General features: G+C 41.1%; 1 long non-coding RNA gene across 4 annotated transcripts in view; it reads right to left on the bottom strand.

The window, feature by feature from the left end:
- LOC132207715 (uncharacterized) overlaps positions 1–18,074 on the bottom strand; it is a 327,862-nt gene that overhangs the window by 67,675 nt on the left and 242,113 nt on the right. The window lies entirely within an intron of this gene.

Here is an 18,074-nt window from a genome sequence, read left to right as displayed (position 1 = left end):
TATAATTATTCTTGGCATTTAAAAGCCGGAAGAAAAGAGTGGTGTTTAGAAAGGTGGGGGGACGGGGGGGGAGAAAGAGGGAGAGCTGTACATCTTATTTGTCATGAAAGGAGAAGCTTCAATTTGTAATTAGATTAAGTGACAGCAGTCGCAAATATGACCATTCTTATCAACAACTCCTCAAGTCAATTAGCTGTAGAGAGCTCTTTTCCAATCGAGTGCTGGGGAGAAAGAGTGATAAAAAGCTGCTTCATTAAAAAAAAGACAGAATTTTAATAGCCTGCCAGAGAAGAGTGGACTCACCTCTTAAAGGAACAATGGCAAACATGGACAGATGATTTTTTTTCAGGCAACTTTAGTTCGTGGGAGTTGTCATGTATGAGAGTGTCATCCCAAACCCTGCAGTAGGTACATTTTTGTTTATTTAAAAATATAATGCTGCTTTATTTGAAATGAAATGTCTGTGTGGATTTCCTCCAGGTGCTCCAATTTCCTTCCACAAGATGTGCAGGTTAGGTGGACTGGCTATTCTACGTTGCCCATAGTGTCCAGGGGTGTGTGGGCTAGCCATGGGAAATGCAGGGTTATAGGGATAGGATGAATTGGGTGGGATGCTCTTTGGAAAGTCGGTGCAGATTCACTCGGCAGAATCTTGTAGGGATTCTATGATTCTAGGAAATTCCAACAAAAGTGAAGTTGTGGTTGATCTGAAGTCAAGGACAATGATGTTGTTGTCAGCAAATATGGCTGCAAGAGAAGTCACCCTTTAAAATGAAATAGCCTTTCTGCCAGCATGAAGCTTATTTCTGAATAGAACAATTAAAACTAATAGCAAACTTGCATAAGTGTTGCTTAAGAATGTATTTCTTCAGGAGGGAAGTTTCAAATTGACAGCGTACTTGGCAACATTTCCCAGAAATTATCATGTTTTCTATCTGCCAGGATGTCTCAGCTGAGAAAAGGAAAGGCTTTCCAGACCTTGCATCTTGTACCAATATCAAGCACTCCTAGGTCAGGTAGAATATGGGTTGATAGTAGGGAATTGGTTCCATACTGAAAATGTATGACATTATCCATCACATGAGCTATTGTTTTAGAGATTCTAAGACTGCCAATGCCATGCCAAGTAATTCCAAATCAGAATTACAGCAGCAATGGTTTACTTTATGTGGACCAATGAATAATCTAATTGCATATATTTGGTGGTTTTCACCACTGTTCTTTTTCAACTAGCATCCTATCCTCCCCATCTGAAATAAGCATCAACCAAATGCACCAAAATGGACCACATCAGCTGAATAGTTAGTTTCTATGCTGTAAAAATCTATGTAAATGTTAAATCACTCCATTCCCTATTTGTGGGATCTTTCTGTGCATGGGTAGCCACCAGCTTTGTCTACGAATTGTCATTGTACTGTAAGATGATCTACTGTAAGAGTTACTTTGAAAGATTTCTGAGGGCTAGGCATGTTTTTTTTTCCTTCGAAACCGGCTGGCTCTACGGAAAACATTGGAACATGTTCATTGGCTTCCATCATTGTAAAAGATCTCTGACTTCCCGTTGCTCACTGAGGACAACTAGTGGCAGAAACTCAGTGCTGCAGCTGTAGCGCAGCACTCCATGTGATCTTTCCCAAAATGATCTGAAATGTTGAGGCTACAGGTTCTGAGGTAGGAATGATATTCACAAAGTTCTGACCATGTTCTATCAACTGTGTGCCTATTCTAACAGTTTCCTGTTCTCACAGGCCACCCAACAACTCAACTTCCCCCAATGACCCCGCACCCATACATGCCTCACAGAGGGGATGCAAGATGTTTTAGGCCTCAAAATGGGTCACAGTGGCAAGATGTTTAAGGAGCACTGGCTCATTGGATCCTAACTCAGTTCCCAGTGTGTACACCAGCCACAGACTCCAGTTTTAGACAAATGTGGCTATCTGTTTGACATCACTATTAATATGGCACAGTGGCTCAGTGGTTCGCACTGCTGCCTCACAGCACCAGGGACCCAGTTCAATTCTAACCTCTGGCAAATGTCTGTGTGGAGTTTGCACATTCTGCCCTTTGTCTGCGTGGGCTTCCTCTAGGTGCCCCAGCTTCCTCCCACAGTCCCAAGATGTGCAGGTCGGGTGGATTGGCCATGGTAAATTAAGACCGTAAGACCATAAGACATAGGAGTGGAAGTAAGGCCATTCGACCCATCAAGTCCACTCCACCATTTAAATCATGGCTGATGGGCATTTCAACTCCACTTCCCTGCACTTTCCCCGTAGCCCTTGATTCCTTCTGAGATCAAGAATTTGTTGATCTCTGCCTTGAAGGCATCCAAGGTCCCGCCTCCACTGCACTCCGTGGCAATGAATTCCACAAGCCCACCACTCTCTGGCTGAAGAAATGTCGTCTCATTTCAGTTTTAAATTTACCCCCTCTAATTTTAAGGCTGTGCCCACCGGTCCTAGTCTCCCCACCTAACGGAAACAACTTCCTAGCGTCCACCCCTTCTAAACCACACATTATCTTGTAAGTTTCTATCAGATCTCCCCCCAAACTTCTAAACTGTAATGAGCACAATCCCAGGATCCTTAGCCGTTCACCACATGTTAAACCTACCATTCCAGGGATGATCCGTGTGAATCTCCGCTGGACACGCTCCAGGGCTAGTATGTCCTTCCTGAGGTGTGGGGGCCAAATTGTCTGTCGTGTCCAGAGATGAGCAGGCTTCGTAAATGCTGGGTTACAGGGATAAGGCAGGTGCGATACTCTGCAAAGAGTTGGTGCTGACCTGATGGGCTGAATAGCCTCTATCAGTACTGCAGGGATTCTGTGGTATCAATTACAAAACTTACACTTCTAAGGGGTTAAGTACAGTAGCTATCTTGAGTTGGACAAGGGACTGAAATTTTGTGCCTTTCTATTTTCAAGGAACTGCCAGAAGACCAGCCCCATTTTACCTCAGTACCAATCACAGACATTAATGCTTTGCTCTGACGTGTTGAAAGAACAAATCAAGTCCTGCTCGGCCCTCTGCAAGTATAGGCAGAATGGTTTTGATCCAGATAGGGAGACCCAGAAACAGTCCAGGGTTCGTTGTTTTGACCATACAGTGGTCTATTCTTTTCTTTACGTTTTGTCAAATTTTGATGTAACTGGGTGCCTTGCTAAGCCATCCCAGAGAGCAGGCACCCATCGCTGTGGGTATCAAGTCACAAGCAGGGGGCAAGTGACCAGCTAAGAATAGCAGTTAAAGGGTACTAGTGAACCAAATGAGTTTTCACAACATTCAACGTGGTTGCCACTAATTCCATTTCAGTTACTGCCATGGCAGGCTTTGAACCAACGACCTCAGTACATTGCCCTCGTCCTCGGGACTCCTCAGACAGTAAGACTGTCTTCGCCTTGCCGCCTCCCCATTTTCTCAGCACTTCTGTATGATGATGCTTGGCATAAAGGATCCCATGGCTGCTGTTGTCAAGTTTTTCCTGGTATCCTTGCTATTACTGGGATCTTGCTGTGTGCAGCCCTGTCAACCTACATTTCCTCCATCACAACCGCACCTACACTTCAGAAGTGTCTCTTAGGTTGTAACACATCCCAAAATCATGAAATATGCCAAATAAATGCAAGAATTGTCATTTTTTCATCTTTTTGTATAAGGCTAAAACCATGATAAAAGTAAAAGTAGAGGCAAGCTCAAATTAACTGAAATACAAAAGGTTCTGACTACTAGAAGCCACATTGATGCATTGATTAAAATGAATGGCTAGGTCATCAAGCAATAAGGTGAAACACACAAGAATCATGGAGCCAATTAAATTTGTGTTGCATGTGTGACAGGGTCACGGGATCATAACACACTCCTTTACAATGGGCACATATTTCACAGAATGTTACCCAATCAAAATAAGTCAATTTTTTCTCAGATTGATGCTGCATATAATTAACACAATGGTTTCCATCTGGAAGTGTTTTAACACATGAACATTCTATTTTAATATGGGATGGGAGACAAGAACTTCAATAAAGCCAGTCCATACTGGATGTAAATGCTGTTAAATACAACAAGAATAACTTGTTAATAAAATGTGAGACTGGATGAACACAGCAGGCCCAGCAGCATCTCAGGAACACAAAAGCTGATGTTTCGGGCCTAGACCCTCCTGAGATGCTGTTGGGCCTGCTGTGTTCATCCAGCCTCACATTTCATTATCTTGGATTCTCCAGCATCTGCAGTTCCCATTATCACTCAAGAATAACTTGTTAATATGTAGTGTTTTTAGAGTCCCAAGTTGCTTCACGAGAAGTCATTGGGTAATTTTTTACATTGAGCTACATCGTGATATATAAGGACAAGTGACCAAAAGGTGAGCACTTTAAGTGAGCAGAAACAGATCGTGGAGATTCAGAGAGAGGTTTGTGAGGGAATTACAATGGTAAGGCAGTAGGAACCTGAAGCTAAAACTGCTGGAACAGTGAAGACAAAGGAAAGTTAAGTACATTTAAGACGTCATTGGACAAGCATATGGAATAGTGTAGGTTAGATGGGCTTCAGATTGGTCTGGCTGGTCGGCACAACATCAAGGGCCGAAGGGCCTCTACTGTGCTGTAATGTTCTATGTTATATTCTATGAAATTAAGGATGTGGAAGAAGCCAGATTTGAAGGAATGAAAGAATCACAGAGAGTTTTAGATTTGGAGGGATTGACCAAGATAAGGAGGAATGGGGCCAAGGAGGGCCTTGGACTGTGTAGCCAAAGACCCGAGTAATATTCTGGGCACCTGGATTCATATTCTGCCGTGACAGACGGTGGAATTTGAATGTAATTTAAAAATCTGGAATTAAGAGTCTAAACAATGACCACGAATCCATCGTTGACTGTCGGAAAAAGCCGTCTGGTTCACAAATGTCATTTAGGGAAGCAAACTGCTTTCCTTACCTGGTCTGGCCTACACGTGACTTCAGACCCACAGCAACATGGTTGACTCTGGGCAAAGAGGGAAGGGCAATAAATACTGGCTTAACCAGCAACGCCCCCACCCTGTGAATGAATAAATAAAAATTTTGTTTCCCGAATCCTTCAGTTCTCTGATCTTTCTTTTTGTTTCCTTCACTGCTTCATAGGAGGCACAGAGCGACCAGTTCACAAATTACAAAGTCTTTGGCTTATCGGTTAAAAGCAACAGCTTACAACAAGTGTTGAGCGAAACAACTGGCTTTCTTTTAGTTCCAAGTATTATTTACTGCAGAGACAAAGAGAGACTCTACCTTCCATTTCTGAGGCCTGAAGGCTTCCACGGTATCATTCACACCCACAAGCTGTTCACTTTCCCAGGAACCAGAGAGCTGTCGTCAGGCTGATGACCTGTAGCATCCACAACTAGTCACAATTCCACAAACCAATCAGCAACCACAGCATGTACTGCATGATACGGCCCAGTCCATAAGCAGCAGGAGGCTGACTTGGGTTTTCAACTTGTGAAAGAAATAGAAAACTGGGAAAGCTAAAGACAATTTCATTGCATTGAAGAAGGAGTGAATTAGCTGAGAGAATGTGTTTTGAACTTTAATTTCAAAAAGAGGCAAATTATTCCACAGGTAAGTCCATGTCATGGACAGAACATTACAGGTTCAATATCTGCCTCAGTTTCGAATACCTTCCACCCAAAGGTACCAACTTGAGGCAAAACATTTTGCTGAGGGGAATCAACAGATCTCCCATTGCTTCCTGGTATGTGCGGTGATTAAAGCACTCTATTGGGTAGACAGGGGAAAATGAAATAATTGAATAGGCTAATGGCCTTACTAGAATGCAACAGGATAGAAATCATGCTTCAGTGATATGAAGCTCCAGACAGACCACATCTCAAGAGGAGTTTTGGACACCATGTCTTAGAAAGGATATTCTAACCTTGTAAATGTAGGTTTATCAGAATAATACTTCTAAAAACCTACAAGGGCGAAATAATGAAGAGAGATTACACAAACAAGGGCTGTACCTGCTATAATTCAAAAATATTAAGGCATAAATTGATTGAAGATTTTCAAATAATAAGGGGAAAAGTCGTAAAAAGATGTTTCTGCTCATTTGAAAGTCTATGGCGGCGAGCGTCTTCAAAAAATTTGAGTCAGGCCTTTCAGGAATAATTGTTTTATACAAAGGGTGGCTGCATTTAGACCTTACTTCACAATTGTCAATTTTTTTTAAAAAATGATTGATTTATTTTTGTTAGCTGAGGGTATCAAAGAACATAGAGCAAAGGTGGCAAGACAGAGTTGGGTCACATGTTGGCTATGATCTCACAAAGTGGCAGAACAGGCTTGAGAGACTAAATGGCCTCTTCCTGTTCCAATGTTCCGGCTGTTTCATTTGGTTTGGGAATTCTGAACGACACAGCATAAACGTAACATCAGGGCTAGGCCGATCTTGGGCACCGTCAGGAAGCAGCGTTGTACACAGTGTGACGGAAATCTGGAACTCTGACGTCCAAAAAGGTTAAATTTCAATTGAAAGTTTCAGAACTGAGAGACTGGTAGATTTTCATTTGGCAAAATGAAGCAAGATGGAATCAGGGCAGGTCAATGGAGTTCGGATTCAGTTTGTCCGTTATCTAAGTTAAAGATAGAATAAGCTTAAGGAGCTGTAAGGCCTCCTATGATACAGAAACACCAGTTTGTGTGTGTCTGAGCAGTTTGCCTTCCTGCCATTACCTGTTCAATTGATTCAGTGATCCACTGGGGTTTAAATGAACAGAGAACAGTAAAATAATGTGAGAATTCATAGTGATAAGGAGATAGAGCCTGACAGTCATTACAAATGAGGGGGGCGTTCCATCGATAGTACTTAATCATCATCCATGAGTAATTCCTTCAATCTATATAAATATCATACTGAACAACAGTTAGATTGTCCTATTCCTATAATTAAAATATAATACTTGAGGCATTTGGAGCCTGAAGAGCATATGAAGCAGACACAGGGCACACAGTAATTCCATCAGAATTATAAAGCAATCAAATAGAGAGAAAATAACATCTAAAATCCAGGTTCACCTATTTTTCGTTCTCCTGTAAAAATTTGGCCCAATATAATTTTAAAAATTAATATAACGAAAAGCATCATATTAAGTTGTCAAAACATAGTCTTTGAAATTAACCTCGAGCTACAGGGAAAATTTGGCAATATTCTACAGTGGTGTATGAATAATATGTTTTCCAGGAGCAAAGCAGAGTCCTCCCACTGAAATACTAATGCACACCTTTTTTTTTATCTTTTCCGAATAAAGGCAAAAGTCTATGGTATTTGCATGCAATAGAAAACACCCTGACCTATGTATCGTACACACATTGTTTGAGCATCTTATATCACAGAAAAACAAATACTTTATTCTTCCTGTAATTTAAGGTATTATAACGGGCACCCTTGCATTTAGTCTTCACATCGTCAACTTTTTCACTCCTCACCAGTGATTTCTTTGCTGACATTTACAGTAGCATGTAGATGTCCTTAGGTTTACTACTAATCGGAAACAAAGGCACCCAATGACATGAATCAGTTTCAATTGTGGGTTGACTGCTGATCACAAGTTTTATTGACCATAACTGATATGTGTCAGAGTAGTCAGTTCATCTTATGTCCGTTGAGATTATCATGGGTTTTATATCACATTGATGTTGCCAATTGAAAATACTATTGTATCTGAGCCCGAGTACATACTGAGTTAATTTGTTTACATTGCTTTAGTTTAAAGTTCTGTCTTTCTCAGTTTGAAGAGATTAAAGCAAGACGTCATCACCTTGAAACCTCTATGTGATGTACACGCTTCACAAATAATGTTCATTAAAACATTCAAATAGGCCGGCTCCATCATTCAATTGGATTATTGATGATCCCAGCTCAACTTCATCTTCCCACGCTTTGCTCTAAATTCCTTCAAAACCTCACTGAACAAAAGAAAACTCTCAGAAAATTTTTTCAGAGATAGTAGGAACTGCCGATGCTGGAGAATCTGCTGTGTTCATTCAGCTTCACACCATGTTATCAGAAAATTTAAAATGATGCACAAACACAGCCTTCTGGAGAGAATTTCAGATTTCCCCTCTCTTCTGTATAGACAGCTGCTCCTGCTCAGCTTGGGTTCCAATATTAAGTATTAATCTTGTGTTCTGGATTCACCCCAAGACGAAACAGTTCCTCTATATTTATCCTAATGAATCTATTCATCATGTTAAATATTTTGTTGAGATCAATGTGGACCATCTAAACTGAAGAGATAAGCTATGTCCAGACAACCGGTCTCCATAACTTAACTCTTTAAGCCCTGCTATCATTCTGGTGAATCTACAATTTACTTCCTCAAAAGGCCTTCTCTGAGGCATGCTGACCAAAACTGAACATTGAATTCCAGATGCAGTCTGGCCAAGCTTCATGAATTTGAACTGCCTTGAGATAAAAGCAATCTTTTCTACTTGAACTCTATCCTGTAATAGTCTGTTTGTCTTGACACACCAATCTTTTGAAGCTGCTGGTCTCATCATTAAGGAGATCGGCCTCAGACTTGTCCACATTGCGATGCTTTGACCCATTCCCCTTCTTTTTGTTTCTGCGCTGTATCCTCCTGACTTTTGAAGAGATAACTCGGTGAAAATGCAGAATTTCCTATTGACAGCTTTGTTTTTTCAAATATTATTGAAATTACAACTTCTCCCTGGCATACAGTCCTTCACGGTAAACTCAGCCGGTACAAGAATCGGACTCACACTATTGGTATCATTTTGCATCCCAAACCAGCCATCCAGCCAACTCAGCTAACCAACCAAGTATATGCTGAAATATTTCAAGTTGAATGTAATGGAAAGTGCATTAGAATTCAACTTTCCTCCTTACAACATATTCCGCTCTGAGGCATCTCAGAGCAATTTCCGTACTATTAGTATTTACTTCATACATACCATGCCAAACGTACAACCTTCGGGAATCTATGTCGTTTTGGCCACGAGGGTAGAATAGCTAAAAGGCTATGGTGATCCTTCCCCAGTACCATCTTTATTTTATATCCACCAAAGGCTCAGGCAGTACAAAAACTGTCTGGTTTGGAATTGAATGACACAGACCAGTCTGTGATATGTTATCGGATCTAAGTGATGAAGAAGACATTACTAGTAATCTCTGCATGCCAGATGAAAGGAAGGAATGGGAATCAGAGCTACCCACAACCGCTGCTCATAAGTGATATCTCTTTTCAAAAGGTTGCTATGCACAGTCACTCGGAGATATCAAGAGCTGCAGATGTTGGAGTCAGAGTCAACATAGTGTGGAGCTGGAGGAACATGAGAGGTCGGGCAGCATAAGAGGAGCAGAAAAATTGACGTTTCAGATTTACAGCCCTGATAGAATGTATGGTCACTATTCTGTGCCCTGTGATGCTCCCACTGAGAACAAGTCAATTCTTGGTCTCATGACACTCCTGCAAATAGTGGGTGCTCAATTGGAGAACCAAATCCTGGCAGCTGGTGTTCTTTCTCAAATGTTGGCCTCATATAAGATGTGTGAAAGATATGCGAGCCCTCCGATGTTTGCTGGATGAGTGTGCATTCTGCTACATTCAAATACCATGACTCTTAACCTTAATCTTGAATAACTTATACAAAGGGATAATGCAATGATGCACATTAGTATTTAAGACTGCAGACTCAGCTTTACTCGTGAAAAAATACATTGCTCATACTTTGCAGTACTGCCTCATTTCAGCTTGTAATTTAATTGTAAAAGGCTATGTTTTGACTAATCATCGTTTCTTAACATAGAACTTTCTATTTCACTCCACAAGAAAGGATCTTCAATGCAGCTGAAAGCTGGGTGAACTTCGCTTTGAAATGGTATTATTTCTCTGTCATTTGATAGTGATTGGTTCATCATGAACCACAGCTCTGGTAAATGCCAGTGTCTTCAGTCAGGGAAAAGGATTGGTTTTGTGCCTTCATACATGTGTTCCAATATGGTTATGAAATGCAATTGCGATATTAAAAAGACACATCCACCAGCTCTGCCTATTGGATGTCACAGTCATTCAAATTCACTCACAAGTAATTGGCTACAGCCAGTCATCAAGCATCAATGGGCAGGAGTCTCTTGCTTCTGTCAGGGAGGATCATTCACTCCTCAAACACCAATAAAACATGTCACTCAATGATACAAACTCATCTGATGTTTGTCTGATAGTTCAATAGAATAAAGCACTTTGTTTTCTTTGCCAGAAATTCTTCACTGAACTATAACCCACATTAACCATCAGGATTGTGAGAGTGTGGGGTAGAAATTACATGTAATTCATTCATTTTATGACAGCATCTGGTACTTTCATAACTTTTCTTTCCACTGGTAGATAGGTCAACACATTGAAATATCAAGCACTACTCTGGTTTGATAAGCTCCAGGCTTCTGGAAATAATAATAAATACAGATAAAATAAGGCCAGCCTCCTCCTCCCATCCAATCGCCACTCCAAATACAATGAGCATCTCTGTATTTTAGATCATAGGAGGACTCTGTAAAGCTGCACCTACTCATCCAAATTACACTTAACTGCTCGATGTACCCCACATTATTAAAAAGCACCTAATTTGTATTATCATGACTTCTGCAAAGTGAAGCATGGTATTTAGTTATTAAATATGGTTGTAATCTCATCATTTTTCTAAATGAAATTATACTATGCCCAATATTATACAAGCCACTGGAGAATCCTCATGCAACAGAATTCCTCTTCTTTCATTTTTAAAAAGATGAACAATACAGAGTGCCTTATAGGGCATCAAACATTTCAGGAATAGATTGTAAAATTTGAAAGTTACGAATATTAGCTTCAAATCACACAGAAGAATGAGCTGTTGAGAAAATATAACTGGAGCCAACTCTCCGACAGAAATCCACAAATAACTTGCCTTTATATAATCTCTCTCTGAGCTTCAGGACATCTCCAAAGCATTTTTTTCAGCCAAATAAGTACAATATTTGGTGAAGGCCAAACCTGAACTTAATTTCTCACCCAAAAAAAAGTACCTCTGACATTGCAGCACTCCTTCAATACTGCAGTGAAACGTGCTCATATTTCTAGAAAGTGACTTGAATCCACAACCTTTTGACGCAATGGTGATATTTCTACTAAGCCAATACAGTAACAATGGAATCGGTCATGTACCTTCACATCACAGCTATTTCTTTTCTCCATGACTTCATCTTGATTGGCAGCTTGTAAACAGTCAGCACCATACAATACTAGCATAGTAAGTGGCTCCCTACGCTCAGAATAGAGAATCTCGAATGAGGATGCAAGTAGATGCCTTAATGTGGATGCTCCAACTGGAATCTACAATATACAGTGCAGTAACGCAACAACATTTCTTCAAAGGTTTCTCCAGAACCCACAACATCGACCAACCAGCAGGGCAAGGACAGCAGGCACACGGGGGCATCACTTCTCAGTTTCCCTCCAATCTTTGGATGTACACACAATCCTGACATGAAACTGTTGCCATTCCATCATCTTTACTGATTGAGAATTCTGCAGCTCCCTCCTTATCATTGCTTTGCTAATACTGTGGTTTTGAAAGGCAGCTCAGGAGCATCTGCTCATGAGCAATTAATGCTGGCCCCGTATCAGTGATGCCCACATTCAATAAATAAATAATATTTTAAAAAGAGGCATTCAGAATGAATCAGCTCTCTTGCCACCCACTTTGCCAATAGTGTTTCTAGGGCAACCCAAGCAGCACAATGAAAGCAAGATGCTCTGAGGCAGGAGGAATGAAGTAGTTTAAAATGGGAACTATTTGCAGTGGTGCAGAGAAAACAGTGGCAAGTGGGGCAGATCAGAAATCTCTTTTCGCCAGTCAACCCAGGCATAACGGATTGAATGGACTCATTCTGTGCTGTACAATTTTATGATTTTAACCATTGTGGAAAGTGGATGGCAAAGCACAAAGCCATCTATACAAAGTCTAAGTGCTTCAACAAGCAGCTAGGCTGCCACATTACTTTCTGATTTATTGTGCAATTCCATTTCTTTGGTTTAATAGCTTTTTTAAAAAATAAATCTGTATGTACTTACAATGTGTTCTGCAAAACCCACAGCAATTGCTATTCTCCTTCCTTGAAGTTATAAGCAGTTTTATGACAAGGTACGAGAGGCAAGCAAAATCAATAAGGCCATACAAAGCAACCAATTCTGTTCAGGCCAGCATTCATTTCCTCAATCTGAATACACCTTTTACTTTCCCTCACCATGATACAGTACATTCCACATGCACCCACAATAAAACTATTCATTTCCTGAGTTAGATGCTATAACACTTAAAAGACACTTAGAATCGTACATGAACAGGAAAGATTTGGAGAGTTATGGACCAGGAGCAGGCAGGTGGGACGAGTTTAGCTCGAAAATATGTTTGGCACGGGCTGGTTTGACTGAAGAGTCTGTTTCCATGCTGTATGATTCTATGACTCTGTTTCTCAAGCAGTTCTCAGAAATATTATAAAAAGATTGAATCTAAAATGAGAAGAACAAAAGGTACTCATATATTCCTTTTTCCTCTCTCCAAGTTTAATAAGTGACACCCAGAAAAAAAGAGTCACAATTTTGCCTATTTGATCTGAGCTTACAAGCTAAGAGATTCTGGACAGCAGCAGGAAGAGGGGTCAACCTATGTGCAGTTGGATGATGGATGTTAGAACGGAATATAGGAACATGTCATTTGAGAGCAACAGAAAGCCATTCAGCCCTTTAACACTGCTCCACCATTCAGTGGCTGATCTGCTTGTGGACTCAAGCCCCTCTGTCCCTTTTCCCCAAGCCCTCGTCTCCCACATCTATCAAAAAACCATCTAACTCAACCTAGAATAAAGTCAATGGTACAGCCGCCAATACTTTTTGGGGAAGAGAATTCCACAGACCCATACCCCTCTGATGGAAATCCTCCTCGTCTCCATCATAGAAAGAAGACCTCCTGTTCTTAAATTGTACCCCTTTTTTGAGATTCCCTCACAAGAGGAAACATTTTCCCTGTACACAACGTATCAGGTCCCCTCAGGATTTTATATATTGCCATAGGATCAATTCTCATTCTTCTAAGTTCCAACTGGTACAGATCCAACCTTTCCTCACAGAAGAACCCTATCTTCCCAGGAACAGGTCACAGAATGGCTGCCAACAAACCACAACCGATGTATGAGGGTGGCATAAGACAGACAGAATTGGCACACCATGACAGCAGGTCTCCTGGCAGGAGCGGCTACAAGCAGCAGCTTAATAAGAAGGTGCACTCGCAATCTACTGGCAAGTTTCTGAAAATTTGCTCCGAGTGAGTGAATGAGAGCAGGCTGCACAGTGTGGTGTTTACACCATTTTCCTTTCACTCACTATACAGATCAATCATTGGATATTAGCTGCAGCTCAGTGGGTTTCACTCCAACCGTTAAGACAGAATGTCATTGTTCAAGTCAGGATCTATAGACCTGAGAAGAAAATCTAGGCTAACATACCCAGTGCTCCATTGTTGGAGGTGCTGACCTTTGGATGATACCATTCGAACCAACACTCTACCCTTGGAAATTGTGGCTTCAGGTGTCTAGTTGTTAAATACTCGTATTCCCTCTCAGGTAATATAATGCCTCTGTTGTCAAGCAGAGTTATCCTGGTGTTTTGGTCAATACTAAGCTCTGAACTGATATTACTGAAGGGGTTTTCTGGTCACTGTGATGTTGCCGTTTGTGAGATCTCACTGCGCACAAATGGACTGCCGTGTTTCCACATTACGACAGTGACTCCAATTCTCAACTATTCTCTTGGCCAGAAGTTGTTTGGGATATCCTAAAGCTGTGAAATGCACAATGTTAAGAAAGAAAGCCTTCTCTTTCTTCCCTTTCATGACCTCAGGACATTACAAAGCACTTTACTGCCAATGAAGTATTTTGGCAGTAATCAGTTAGTAATACAGAACTTGAAAAAATACATTTTGTTTATCCTTTTCATCTTGCACTTATTGGGGCAATTTGCAAGAAGTGAAGGGAAAAGCTGTACACAAAGAGAGTGCTGATTCATTTGGAAGTGGAACCACATCGATATTTAGCAACAGGTACAGCAAATGGTTGAAGTAAAAGATGAATAAAGCAATTACAGTGGACTCTGAGGTGTTTCCACAGGGAAAACACCAGGACTCCCTTCTTATTGACTATAATAGTTGATCCTTTTACATTCTATTTGATGTGAATTGTCCTGTTAAGTGCAAGTTGAAAAACTGGAGCAATATATGCCTTTTCTCAGCAGTATTCATATTTTGGAAGTGTAGTCACTATTGCAATGTCAGGAAATGCAGCAGTCAATTTAGGCACAGCAAGCTGCTACAGTTAACAAAGCAATAGTGAGAAAAATTTATTCCCTCCACCAGTGATGGGAAGTAGCAGCTGTGCACATCATCTACAAAATCCCCTGCATAAATTCACCAAGGCTCTTTAGAAACCAACACTTTCATAAATACTACCATCTAGAAGGATAAGGGCAGCAAATTTGTGGGAATACAACCACCTGCAAGTTGCCCTCCAAGCCATGGTTCAAGAAGGCAGCTCACCAACACCTTGTCAAGGGCAGCTATGAGTGGGCAATAAATACCTGCCAGGCAGCAGCAGCTCCATTCTAAGAATGAATACAAAAAAACCCCAGGTAATTTATTCAGTGCCAGTTCTTCCTTTCTTTAATGACTATTTAAAGTCTCTATTGATGGTATAACTAAAGCAGCACAAGCCCTTGTTTCCAACTGCTGCATCAAACACATAGAGTTCAAAACGTGCAACCAGAATTAATGACTGAACAGGCAGCCAAGTCAATATTTAGGAATAGGTTAAGCAAGTGGTCAAAGTAAGGATGAATAAAGCATTCACTGGAACAGAGTGGGCACATGGGATTAAGACTCATGTCCATGTAGAGGGTAAAATCTTAATACAAAAACGTTGGTTAGAGTGAGTGGCAACTGTTTGCCTTTCTTCACGTCTTTCATGGATTCTAAGGCATGTCTCAGAAACTGATACTGCAATAACAAGTAGATAGTAGCAAGGGGAAGAGGTAGGTTTTCATCAGACTGATGTTCTATGTCATTAGCGAACTTCTGGAAGAGCTTTACATTCCACTTCAATATTCAAAGGGGAGACCAAAACCTCTCCAAAGTAACGCCACTGATTATATCAAATATCACAAGGTTCACACACACACACACACACACACACACACACACACACACACAGTATCCATATTGTAATTTCCACGTCATTTTCATTGTGATTGTGTTGAAGGTCAAAAGGCATGGAATTGTCACAGCAAACCTCAAACTGCTGAAGTCTGGCAGAAATCCAAGAATCAGCCCAACTGAAATAAAATGCACCTTTCAATCTGTAAAGACATGTCACAGCACAGGAGTTGACATAGGTGCAGTTGGAATTTTGAGTTTTATCATTAAGAGAATAAAAATGTCTCATCATTTTAATTTGTCATACCAACTTGCAGAGAAATCATGTACGACACATCTGGCACGATAGTAAAATAACAGTGGGACACATAGATGCTCTACAATAGCGATAACAAGGTGTACAGCTGGATGTACACAGCAGGCCAAGCAACATCAGAGGAGCAGGAAGGCTGATGTTTCAAGCCAAGACCCTTCTTCAGAAATCTTGGACATGATTTTGGAGTATCGTGGAAATTTGCAGCAATGGAAGGAGAGCATTTGGCCCAGCGCATCTTTGCCAGCCAAATTAAAACAATCAAGTTGAATCCTGTTTTCCAGCTCTTGGCCCTCTACATTAATGTTAGTTCAAATACAGATCCAAGTTATTTTTAAACTCTAGCAGCTTTTATGTCTTCAGTTGCAAAACTTTATGGACCCTCTCGACACTCTAAATATTTTGTCCCATCCTCTCCTAAAAACACTGCTTCGTGTTTTTGGCTGCCAACTAAGTGACCACAGTCTCAGCCAAGAAACCAATCAGTCAGTACCTTGTATTATCATGGGAGGTGGAGACAGAACACTGGGCTTAGCCAGGATCTGTACTTCCATTAGCATTGCACACACCACACAGAGTTCCCAATTTAATAAAGAAAAGTTCTAATTATGTGGATTATGCTGGCAAAGTCACCATTTTATTGCCCATTTTTATGAACTATTTGCTATACTACTTCAGAAGGCAAGTAAGGGTCAACTGCCTCAGGGCTGAATGACACAAGACTCTGGGTTCCCCACCTCTTTGACTACAAGCACAGAGGTGGGGAAGTCTGCCAAGCTCTGTAACCATCTGATGGGTTGATTGCTCCGCTCATACATGAAGATGTCCTGCCTCAGAGAGATTCAGGCCAGTAAGAGATTGGCAGCATTCCAGCACTGTACCAGCAGCACCACCAGAAGACGTGATCATTACTGGTATTGCACTTGGGACTTAGGCAATTGTTCCAGATTCAGCTCACCAAGTGAGAAGAATTGGTAGGCCCTAGTGAGGATATGTTGGGGAGTTGGGGTGTTGTCAGAATTTTGAAGACTGGTGATAAGCAAGGCATTACATATGATCCTCTAATGGGAGCATGGGCTAATTTAGAAGAGACAGTCACCATCTGCCACCCCACCCTCAAACCCAGCCCCAACCTGCTGGGTATTTGGCGTTAGGCCTCTCCAGCCATTTAAATCCCAATGATACCGCACCCTCCCACCTCGACTTATTGTCTAATAACAACAGCATGTATGCATCTTGCATTGGTAAAAGTAAAATGTCTCACAATATTTCATAGGAGGAATGATCTAATCAAACGTGACACTAGCGATATCAACACAGGTAACCGCTCTGGTATTTTATAACCAATAAAGTAAAGGAGAACATGGTCGGGGGGGGGGTGGTGGTAAAGGAGTGGTGAGGTTTATGGAAGAAATTCCAGAGCTTAAGGCATTGTCAGCTGAAGGCATGGTCACCAATTATGGAGCACCAATAGACACGAAGACAGACTTTGTGAAGCATGGAGATTTTCATTATCTGTCCCAAGGAAAATAGCATCATCATCACAGATATGATCATTATTGGTAAACATTGATACAGTGTTGCATTCAGTCAGTGAACTTAGAGAACCAATCGAGAGAAATCCAACAAATGCAGAGGCCACGCATTCAAAATCTAAACTCAACAGGGATCATGAGGTCAAAGGGAGAGTCAACCCACAAAGGTTGTCAACACCAGAGAATAAGCCAGAAAATTACAAATCAAAGTACTGTGTGTGACATGATAAATCAGTAAGAAACTATTTTTAAAAGGGACATGGTGTCTTCTCCTGAAAGACTTCCACTGCATCCAACAATTGGAGTCTTGTAGAACACAACTACAGCAGCTCTTCATAACTGGATAGCAGAGCAGCGCATCTCCAGACTATGACAGAATCTCATCCTGGCAAATAATGCTTTTAGTTTATTCCATCATCCTTAATCACAATATGTTTTACTCATGTAGGAGCAAGTCACATCAAAATAAATTAACATTTTCCCACGATTTACTCACAGTGTACCCTTCAAATCCCATTATTCTTTTATTTTTAACAAAATATCTGGAGTGAAGCTTTAGGCAAATATAGAACTGAATAAGATTCCCCCTCCCACATTGTGGCGTACATTATCAAGTTTCCAGTTAAGCGATACATAAATGTTTCAGAAATCCTCACTGTGCCTTGTTCGGAAAGGGTTGCCTTTTCCTCCTCCTTGCAGCCAGGATAGCTGGGAGAGACATCACTCCTGCGTCTCAGACAATCTTTCCGAAAATACTGTTATTACTACATCATAGATCAGCCAGCTCGAGGTCTCCCCCGTTTAATCCTGGTTAATTTTAGAATTGAAATCTATCAATTAAAGCGTCTCCCAGCAAAACTGCTTCCAATTACCAGATCTGCAGCATCTATTGCTTTGTCATCAACAGGCACTTGTCAGCCCATCAATCAAGGGGTTAAATTTAAAATAGCCCCGGTTGTTTGGGGCGTGCGAGCCAGTGAGCATCCGGCAG

Source organism: Stegostoma tigrinum, unplaced genomic scaffold (genome assembly GCF_030684315.1).
Source record: "Stegostoma tigrinum isolate sSteTig4 unplaced genomic scaffold, sSteTig4.hap1 scaffold_130, whole genome shotgun sequence".
NCBI classification, from domain to species: domain Eukaryota; kingdom Metazoa; phylum Chordata; class Chondrichthyes; order Orectolobiformes; family Stegostomatidae; genus Stegostoma; species Stegostoma tigrinum.
This window is presented reverse-complemented; position numbering and strand designations above follow the sequence as displayed.